Source organism: Bos mutus, chromosome 4 (assembly GCF_027580195.1).
Source record: "Bos mutus isolate GX-2022 chromosome 4, NWIPB_WYAK_1.1, whole genome shotgun sequence".
In the NCBI taxonomy this organism is placed as follows: domain Eukaryota; kingdom Metazoa; phylum Chordata; class Mammalia; order Artiodactyla; family Bovidae; genus Bos; species Bos mutus.
This window is the reverse complement of record NC_091620.1, coordinates 86,802,653-86,813,060: the sequence shown is the minus strand read 5'-3', so window position 1 is coordinate 86,813,060 and position 10,408 is coordinate 86,802,653. Positions and strand designations below refer to the sequence as shown.

At 40.3% G+C, this 10,408-nt stretch overlaps 1 pseudogene; it reads left to right on the top strand.

Annotated features, from left to right (window-relative positions):
- Positions 1–6,892: 6,892 nt before the first annotated feature.
- On the top strand, positions 6,893–7,556 carry LOC102268902 (COP9 signalosome complex subunit 8 pseudogene; annotated as a pseudogene).
- The last annotated feature ends 2,852 nt before the right edge of the window (positions 7,557–10,408 follow it).

The window sequence follows — 10,408 nt, the reverse complement described above, 5'->3', positions numbered from 1 at the left end:
ACCAGGGACCCGTCCCCAGGCAGCCAACCACCACCGCCCCACGCCAGCTCGGCGTATCGCCGCTCGCTGGGGCGGGATCAGAGCAACTTCTGCACCAATGAAGATCTTCTTTTGCTAGGCCCGGGGCGGGGCCATGAGGTGGGAGGGAGGGAGACTTGGTGGGCGTGGTCTGAGCGATAAGACGTGGTCGGCGTCCCCAAGGAGAGATGATTGACTGTTAAGATTGAAGCTGCATCTAGGCGATAGTGATCAGAGAAGGTCTACTGGACTCAGCCTTTAGTATTTACAGCTCTTCCAGAAGAAAATAAGCCTTTCGGAATGATGTTCACCATAATCGCAGAAGAGAAACTAACTGATATTTTAATTTATTTCTTGGTCAGGAGGATTTACTTCACAGTAATTTGAGTCACCAGAATTTCTCAAAACCTTATCAAATCCTGAAGTGGGGATGGGGGGGGAGGGAAATGGTAATAAAATACGGTTTTTGCAAAATGGTAATAAAAACTCTTTTCCTCTTACATCATTGCTTTTGGCCTTAGTCTGGAAAAAAGTCAAACACAATTCCACAGTATCCGTTCCATGAGCTGCTTTTTTTTTTTCCCCTTCATCTTCCCTCCCTTCTCTTCTCCTAAATACTAAATATTTTGTATAACGACTGGAACCTAAGCACATCCCAACTGTTTCCTACATATAGTTACTCTGTTTTTTACCTTGTCAGCTTATCCTACCACATCCCTCTCAAGTCTCATCAGAATTAATTAGAAAGAAAATGAACTTTCAACCTGAAAGATGGGAAGCCACTCTAGTTTTTAAGAAAGAAGAACTTCTAAAGCACCAAGATCTTTTCAAACATGGCAAATACATAAATCACAAGCCCACAGTAAGAAAACATATTACTTAATATTGAAAGAGCATCAAGCAAACAACTTCATTAGGGTATATCTATAGAACAATCAGGATTCACCATCCAAGAGAATAGACAGATTTATAAGCAAATAATAAAATATGGTGATAAGGGCAACAGAGCCAGGTTCAATGAGCCAAGGGAACGCAGGAAAAATTATTGTGTTTAGGAAAGTCAGGGAACTTCACAAACAAAGTAAGATTTGAGTTGGATCTTAAAAAGGTGAATAGGGAATTTCCCTGGTCGTCCAGTGGCTGAGACTCCAAGCTGCCAATGCAGGGGGCCTGGGTTCAATGCTTGGTAAGGGAATTAAATCCCACATGCTGCAACTAAAGACCTGGTGCAACCAAATAAATATTAAAAAAAAAAAAAAGTAAATAGGAGTTTGCCAGAGAAGAAAATTAAAAGGCGTTTCAGGAAGCAGGAACAGCAAGTTCAAAGACGCAGAGCTGTGAAAGGGCTCTGAGTGGCTGGGGGAACACTGAGAAAGTTGGTAAGCTTGAAAGGTAAAGTAGCAGCCAAAAATTAAGCTAGAACAAAACATTATAGAGATTATAAAGGCCATACAAGCTACACTAAGGTATGTAGATGAGCATTGTCCAACAGAGACTTCTGTAATGGTGAAAATGTTCTATATTTGTGTTGTCCAATAGGATAATCACAAGTGGCTATCCAGCACTTGAAATATGGCACAGCGTGCATGCTAAGTCACTTAAGTTGTATCCAACTCTTCATGACCCCATGAACCATAGCACACCAGGCTCCTCTATCCAAGGGATTCTCCAGGCAAGAGTACTGGAGTGGATTGCCATGCCCTTCTCCAGAAGATCTTCCCGACCCAGGGATCAAACTATCTCTTATCTCCTGCATTGGTAGGCAGGTTCTTTACCACTAGCATCACCTGGGCACAGAAGAAAAACTCAATTTTTTATCTGAATTTAGTAACTACCATATTGAACAGCTCAGGCTTAGACTTTATTCTATAGGCAATCATGAACCAATAGAAGCTTATAATCATGTGAACAATACAATCGGTTTTCTTTTAGAGGGTGAGAATCTTAAAGACAGTGCCTGTCTCTCCTTTGACAGGAATCTTGTCACTAGATTCCTTGTCACTTCCCCCTCCACTAGACCAGGGTACTAGTGGAGGATTGGCAGTATAATTTAGGTCGGCTGGGCTAGAGTCAGGGGAAGTGTTGGCTGAAGGAAGAAGGGTAAGAAGATCTGGAGAGTGTGTCGTACTCTAACATTCTCACAGAAGGCAAGCAGTCAGATCCCAGGAACTTGAATTCTGCCATCAAGTCCTGATAGCATAGGGAGTAGGAGACTGAAGGGTCAGAGAGGGAAAGAAAGCCAAAGCCTCAGCTGGATCAAAAAATAGAGAGAGAGCAAGGGTGAGCAGAGGAGTACACGCACAATCAGTTTTACTGGCAATCAGCCTTGTGGGACACTGGATATGTTGGCCTGATTTAAAGAGCCAGAGAGTCTGTTGGCAAGAAGGCCCAGTAGGAGCAGAGCAAGACTCCAGCAGAGACAAAGTGCCAAACCACACCTTCGGATGTGGGAAATGGAGGCAAATACTTACTGACTTCCTGCACTGTACACAGAACCGACTTGTCAAGCATACAAAGGAATGCCAGAAGCACATAGTATAGGGCCTTGGGTAACAAAGAGGGGACAAGTAAAGCAAAGTTTCATTTGTCACAACAATAGGAGAGATGGCACAGAGCAGTACATGACTGATTCATTGTTCAGCGCTGGGCAGTAACTGCTGTGTGACTTCAGATTAGGGAGAAAGCCTTCCAGTTGAGAGTGGTTGGAGAAGCCAAAGCGTCACAGGGGGAGGTAAAAACTGAGCCACGTCTTGAAAAATGGGCAGAAATTTGAATTCGGAAAGTGTGAGAAAGAAACTCTTGGAATTCCTGGAAAAGAGACAGAAGAACGGAAATACAAGCAGCTTACAGAAGACATGGGAAGCCTTTGAACTGGCCAGAGCCTGGCAAGCTAGGTTGGAGGAAGACAATAGAGGGCCTTGAAAGCCAACTCCAATGTTAGATTCTGTCAGTTTGCCTAGTAGCTTCCTGTCTGTTCCTTAGAGTTGCTTGGGACGACTTTCAAAAATAGAAATGCCCACATCAAATAAATCAGAAAACTGGGGTACAGGGCCTGGATATAGCGTTTATTTTAAAAGCTTTGCAAGTGAATCTAACATACTCCCAGGGTTGTAAACAGGGGAATGACATCATAACATTTCACTAACACTAAATCAAGATCGTACATAGGATGGATTGAGTGGCAAGAAACTGAGACTGCCCATATATATTTATATATTTGTTTCCTTTCTGCAAAAAGAGAGGAAGCAATTTATTGGCTGACTTCACTTCCTGTTTTACAGTGGTAAGATGATACAGAAGGCAATTTTAGTCACCTTCCCTCTAAGTCAGAGTAAAACCAAAACTCAAGTTTATGTTTGCGGTCCACTCTCCTGTCACAATTTGTGCATACAAAAACAATTTCCAACAGTAATACTCTGCAATTAACAGTTACACATAACCATTTATATTTTAGCAGCAAAGCACTAGGAAAATGCCCAAGAACATTCTGTTTCAAAAGGGAAATGCTTTTAACCTCTTTATGAAAGTCAGCATATTCCAAACCTAAACTACCCATCTTTGCTAGTCTCTAGTATCCACAGGCATAATTCTACACTATTAAAATGTTTTTACCTTCTTGCAAATAACTATATTAAATGCCAGTTGAACATTACAAAGCCAGTTGAACATTATATATTTTATGCTATTAAATTTCAGAAACTTGAAGAAAAATTTAGCTCAAATACATTTCTATTAAAGTTAACTGTAAAACATCTGGGTAATATGACAATTTTCTTCCAGGTTTTTGAGTTAGAGTTGACATATAGCATTGTGTAAGTTTAAGGTATGTGGCAGGATAATTTGATATACACAGACTGTGAAATGATTACCACAATAAGATGAGTTAACACTTCTACTACTTCATATAGTTAACTTTTTTTTCTTTTTGGCTGCTGTTATGAGAACATCTAGAATCTACCCTCTTACCAACTTCCAAGTATACAATACAGTACTGTTAACTGTAGTCAGCATGCTGTAAATTATATCCCAGAACTTATTCATCTCATAACTAGGAATTTGTACCCTTTGACCAGTAGTATCTCCCCATTTCCCCCAGTCTCTAGCCCTTGGTAACCACCAATCTATTCTTTGTTTCTATGTACCATGACTATTTTAAGTGAAAGTGCCAAAGAATTTTACCTTGAAAAAAATATGAAGAACATGTTACATTAGTGGCAAGTATGTTAAAACATTTTTTTTTTTTAATTTAAAACAAAAAGAATGTGCTGAGAGCTCATTCTGTCTTTACTGTGCCATGCCAGATTCCCTTTCTAAGAGTGCCTCCAGCAGGGGCACAGGCATGATCTATGCCACACAACCCCCTTCTTAGAACCTTGCTGGTCAAGGGAAGCCAGACCTAATGATGTGAACACTCCACCCAAACAGGGGCGGCGGTGACTACCTAAGCCCATCCTCTTTCAAGACTATGAACTGGAAATGGGAAGAGAAAATCAATCATGTGGTGGGTGCAGAAGCTAGGTGTAGAAAGAAGGCTTCTCAAGGTGTAGAAAGAAGCCCTGAGAGGGGCAAGCTCTGAGTAAACTGAAGCCATCAGGCAGAGAAGAGACGTACAAAGTAGGGGATGAAGTAATTGGTAACAAAGGAGCAGTAGAAATAGAGACCAAGTAGAACACGTCATCATAATAAAGATGGGGACCAGTGAAATCCTGCTACTGAGGGAACAATGAAATAACCCATTTTCCACTGCTGCCCTGAATCACTCCAGTTTCCAGTGTTTGTGTTCAACATCTGTAAGAACCAACTGCAGCCGTTTCCAGAGTCCTACAAGGTCCCCCTCTGCATCACCTAGGATATTCTAAGTAAATTGTGGGACCTGCCATGCTTGTATAAACCAATAAGCAGACTTCCAGAATCATGGATCAAGTGAAAGAAGCTGGATAAACTGCATTTTGCAAAGAGAATTTTATCCTCCAAGGTTGGTTCCAGGTTTTTCTAGGACTAACATCCTAGAAAGAAAACAATATTCTCTATATCTTAAAAAAAAATCATAAGCTAAAATTTCAATACCTTTGTAACAGATATTTTAAGGGGAAAAATCTTTTTTTCTCTTATCTTTTAGCAGTAGAGCCAATCTTGTTCATATTTCTAAAAAGTCATATATATAGGGGTGGAAAGCCTAATTACTAACTACTACCCTCATGATTAGAAATAAAAAATATCCACATATATCTTCTAAGACATTTTATTAACCAGTGTTTTCTAGAAGAATTATTGTTGAGGGGGTCTTGTTTTTCAGGTTTTATAAATCATGTTTCTGAAAAATATTTTATGACATGGGAAAAAGATGGGTACAAAACTCCAATATGACATAGTCACAATGGTGCAAATGTTCATGTCTGGGAGATGTGTCAGTGATATGTAAGCACGGAGAAATTATGACTGAATTTTATTTTCTTCTTCACGTATGTTTTTAATTTACCAAATGTTCTATAATAAATAAGTGTTAGTTTTGCAAAAAAAAAAATGAACATTATTTTTATGGTGAAGAGACAGCAGACTGTACATCATTTATTGTTAATTCTGCCCAAGCAAACCTCAGTTAAACACTCTTTCTTTTACTCTTAGCCAATGAATTATTCAAAATTCTTTAAAGTGTGCTCATAAATCCCACAGAGAAGCTCTTGTTACTGCTGACAAGCAAAAGACCCCATCAGTGCTTATTTAATAGAAACGCATAAACTTGTATGCAGATTTTCTTTTCCAAATGAGGTCCCAGAAAACACAGAAAATATATATAAACAACTGTGACAAACAAAGCTCCCAGAGGAAGTGGAAAGGTGTTGTGCCATCTTTGGGTGCCCCACAGTAGTAAAGAGGAACTTCAGAACACAGAATAAAGGAGAACCTGAAAAGACAGGAGTTTTCATCCTCTGTCTCCATTTGGTTGATAAATCTTTTTCAGGTTTTCACATGTCCATACACCAACTGGAAACCTGATTTCTCTGCTTTTCAGCCTACTCACTGCATTCATCAGATGTGTATTTCAGTTGTATTCAGTCTAACACTTCATTGTGTATCAATTGTTGAACAATTGAACAATTTTGTTCCCAAACTGTTTCTCATGTGTTAATCTCTCACCCAGAGAATAGAGGCATCAATAGAGCCACACGCTTCCTTGGTTCCCTTGCCCAGTGGTACCACTGAAGCAATTTAAGAAGCACAAGTACTAGCTGAAGAGTAGATGAGTCTGGGAAGTCGAAGCCCAGCTGCAAGAAGGATAACAAAGAGAGGCAGGAAGTGGTGCATCCCCAAAGAGTTTTGCCAACCCGTTCACTCTGGTCTGTAACTCTTGAGTTAAGAGAGTCCAATGTAAGAATAATACTTCTATTTTTCAACTTTGCTCTCATTTACTTAGTCACTATCACCACACCCTGATATTTATGCAAAAAAAAAAAAATTCCAGTGAGCAAATTCAGCATCATAACCAGTGTTCAGTAAGGACAAGCCCATCACCCTTTCTTCCTCTACCATCATGTTAAAGTGATTCAGTCCTCTGTCAAGCTGTTCTCTCTGGATACCCATTATGTCAGCAAAAACAAGGAACACCTTCTCTAGACTTCTCTGTTTACTCGAGGCACAGGCGTGGGACACGTGTCCAGGCCCAGCATCCTCGTGTCTTTTAAAGGGTATCGTCCCCCAAAACCTCTACCTCTACGGTTTGAATCATGATACTAATCCTTAAAGTCACTCTCAAGGATTTTTTTCAAATTTAAATTACACCAGGAAGAGAAGAAATCACATTGGTCACAAATAAATTAGCAGAGTTTGGGGTCTGGCTCTGTGGGGAGGTACGGCGGCAGGACCAGCCAGGAAAATGCCAGTGGCAGCGATGGTGGCAAGTTCCTTCAGTTTCAGAAAGTTGCTAGATCAGTGGGAGAACTAGGAGCTTGAGGCTCCGGGGGAAATTGTTATACCCCCAGTGTATGGCCAGCTTCTAAATTTATATCTGCTCCATAATAATGTGAATAATGCAGGAAACTTTTGAAAAAAGATATTACATGCTATAAAACCTGCAAATTCTGAACTTGGTCAGTAGGACAAAGAATTTGGCAGAGAGATTTCCCCAGAATCTATTTCACCATCAAAGCTCACCAGTGGTCTGAGATGGTCCAGCCAATCGTGGAAGTGCTTAGAGATGCAACCTGGAGAGGAGCCTTCTCCCTGATCTCTCAAACATATACATCTATCGTCATCACCTGCTATTTTGCAACCTTTGTTGGACTTCCAGTGGAAGAGGCTGTGAAAGGTATACTAGAGAAGGATGGTAGGCTGATTCCACCACAAGGATGGTCATGCCCACAAAGGCACTTGCAGGGGCCCTGGATATTTCCTCTAACAGGTTTATTGCTTTATCACACCCTGCCCCTGTTCCACCCATTCCCAGTGGGCAGCAGTTAGCCTGACTCACCGACTATGTGGCTTTCCTTATCATTTATCATTCTGAGTTCAAGACCCACCTTCCAAATCCTGAATACTGACAAATAGAGAAATGTAAAGTGTTTATTTTCAATTTTATCAGATGGATTAAGCACCTTAGCATTCCTAAATATTTGATAAAATACCTATATATAAACTAAATTATAATGGTTGTTGAAACAATTCTCATTTTTTAATAGTTGACAATTTTGATGGAGCCCATCAGTATTATGCAGTCAGTTTATATTTCCTACTGACTCATAAAATACTGCCTTCCTGCTTCATGTAGAACAGTGGTTATCAGTTGTTTTTTTCTGCCCCGGCGCACAGCACACTCCCATCTGTACCATAGGTTGATAGCTGCACTGACAGTTTGAGGAGGACTATCCCCAGGGGCAGTATCTGAATTGCTGAGGACCCTAATTCATCCTCTTTGGAGAATATGCTCTTTTCCTCTCACCTCCTGAGAATCACAAATATAAAATACTGAGAGCTGAGGAAGAAAAGACCATTTCCTTAGTAAAGCAATTTGTTAACTTTAGATTTTTTTTCTGAGAGTGTGACTACAAATCTATTGCCGGCAGCGGAGGACTTGCCATGAGAATAAGCTTAAGACATTCATGGGAAGTATTCATTTGTATTATTTCCTTTCAGAAGAAGGAAAATGTACGGGTGGAATGCATAATTTGGGAAAGAAGCTATTAAGTGATACACTTTGTACAGCTGTCCTGCAGCCTATTGATTGCTTATATTCATCCCTTGGGTCAAGTTCTGCCCTTGGGAGAGATACTGAACAAATCTTTCATTTTTGTGTGTGACAGCTCTCTGAATATTTGAAGTACAATATTTGAAATACAATATTTAATTATTGTATCTTCAGGCTTCCCTGGTGGATCAGACAGTAAAGAATCTCCCTGCAATTCAGGAAACCCGGGTTTGATCCCTGGGTCAGGAAGATCCCCTGGAGAAGGGAATGGCAACCCACTTCAGTATTCTTGCCTAGAGAATTCCATGGACAGAGAAGTCTGGTGGGCTACAGTCCATGGTGTTGCAGAGTCAGACTCGACTGAACAACTAGCACTTCACACTTCACTTCATTGTATCTTCAGGTTAAAACCACCTCACCTCCTAGTTCATTTATTCTGCACTTGTTCAATAAATATTCAATTTAATTCTTCAACTAGCCTGTCCTCCTATGAATGCATTCTAGTTTGTCATTGGTCATTGTCTCTGTTAAAGTACAAATGTTTTAATTAAACAGAAATAAAATATGTAATGGTAAAAAAAAAAAAAAAAACTTAGCAGAGATTGGGAATTTCCTGACCAAGTCCAGTGGTTAGGACTCTGCAAGAATATTGGAGTGGGTTGCCATGCCCTCCTTCAGAGGATCTTTCCAACCAAGGGATTGAACCCAGGTCTCCTACATTGCAGGCAGATTCTTTACCATCTTGGACTCTGCACACTCACTGCGAATGGCCTGGGCCAATCCCTGGTTGTGGAACTAAGATTCTTTAAGCCTCAGGGGCACAACCAAAAAAAAAAAAAAAATAGAGATTATTTTATCCTATCTCTAAGACAAAGCAAGGCGTTAGGAAAGACAATGGGGAGGACAGATGGCAGGAATGTAGATATCTGAGACTGGGACAGTATCTAGGAAGCTCCATGGGCAGTAAGATGCTATGTGGAGATGAGAAGAATCAGGATCATTGATGAAAATAAAATATGCTAAAGGGGTCAAGGAGAGATAGGATATGTTGACTTGGACTAGTCCTGACAGCTCTGCAATTGCAATTTTGCTGTAATTGAGGTATAACATACATACAGAAAAACAGAGAAAACAAAAATATGTTGCCTCAGTGGATTGTTGTAGGTGAACAATGCAACCACTGATCCAGGTCAAAAAAACTGACAATGATTCAGAAGCTCCCATGGGCCTGCTCCCAATCACCACTCACTCCTTCCTTCCCAAAGATAGCCTCCTTTAAAAAAAAAATTAATTTATTTATTTAAATTGGAGGCTAATTACTTTACAATACTGTAGTGCTTTTTGCAGAACATTGACATGAATCAGCTATGACTGCACATGTGTTCCCCATCCTGAACCCCCCTCCCAACTTCCTCCCCATCCCATCCCCCAGGGTCATCCCAGTGCATCAGCCCTGAGCACCCTGTCTAATGCATCAAACCTGGACCGGGGATCCACTTCACACGTGATAATATACACATTTCAACGCTACCCTCTCAAATCATCCAACCCTTGCCTTCTCCCACAGAGTTCAAAAGACTGTTCTTTATATCTGTGTCTCTTTTGCTGTCTCATATATAGGATCATCGTTCCCATCTTTCTAAATTCCATATATATGCATTAGTATATTGTATTGGTGTTTTTCTTTCTGACTTACTTCACTCTATAATAGGCTCCAGTTTCATCCACCTCATTAGAACTGATTCAAATGCATTCTTTTTAATGGCTGAGTAATATTCTGTTGTGTATATATACCACAAATCCCTTATGCATTCATCTGCCAATGGACATCTAGGATGCTTCCATGTCCTAGCTATTGTAAACAGTGCTGCGATGAACACTGGGGTACACGTGTCTCTTTCAATTCTGGTTTCCTCAGTGTGTATGCCCAGCAGTGGGATTGCTGGGTCGTATGGCAGTTCTATTTCCAGTTTTTTAAGGATTCTCCACATTGTTTTCCATTGTGGCTGTACTAGTTTGCATTCCCACCAACAGTGTAAGAGGGCTCCTTTTTCTCCACACCCTCTCCAGCATTTATTGTTTATAGACTTTTTGATAGCAGCCATTCTAACTGGAATGAAATGGATAACCTCCATTTTGACTTCTATTACTTTAATGTAGCTATGTATGCTTATTAAATTTGATGTAAATGGAATCATACAGAATCTA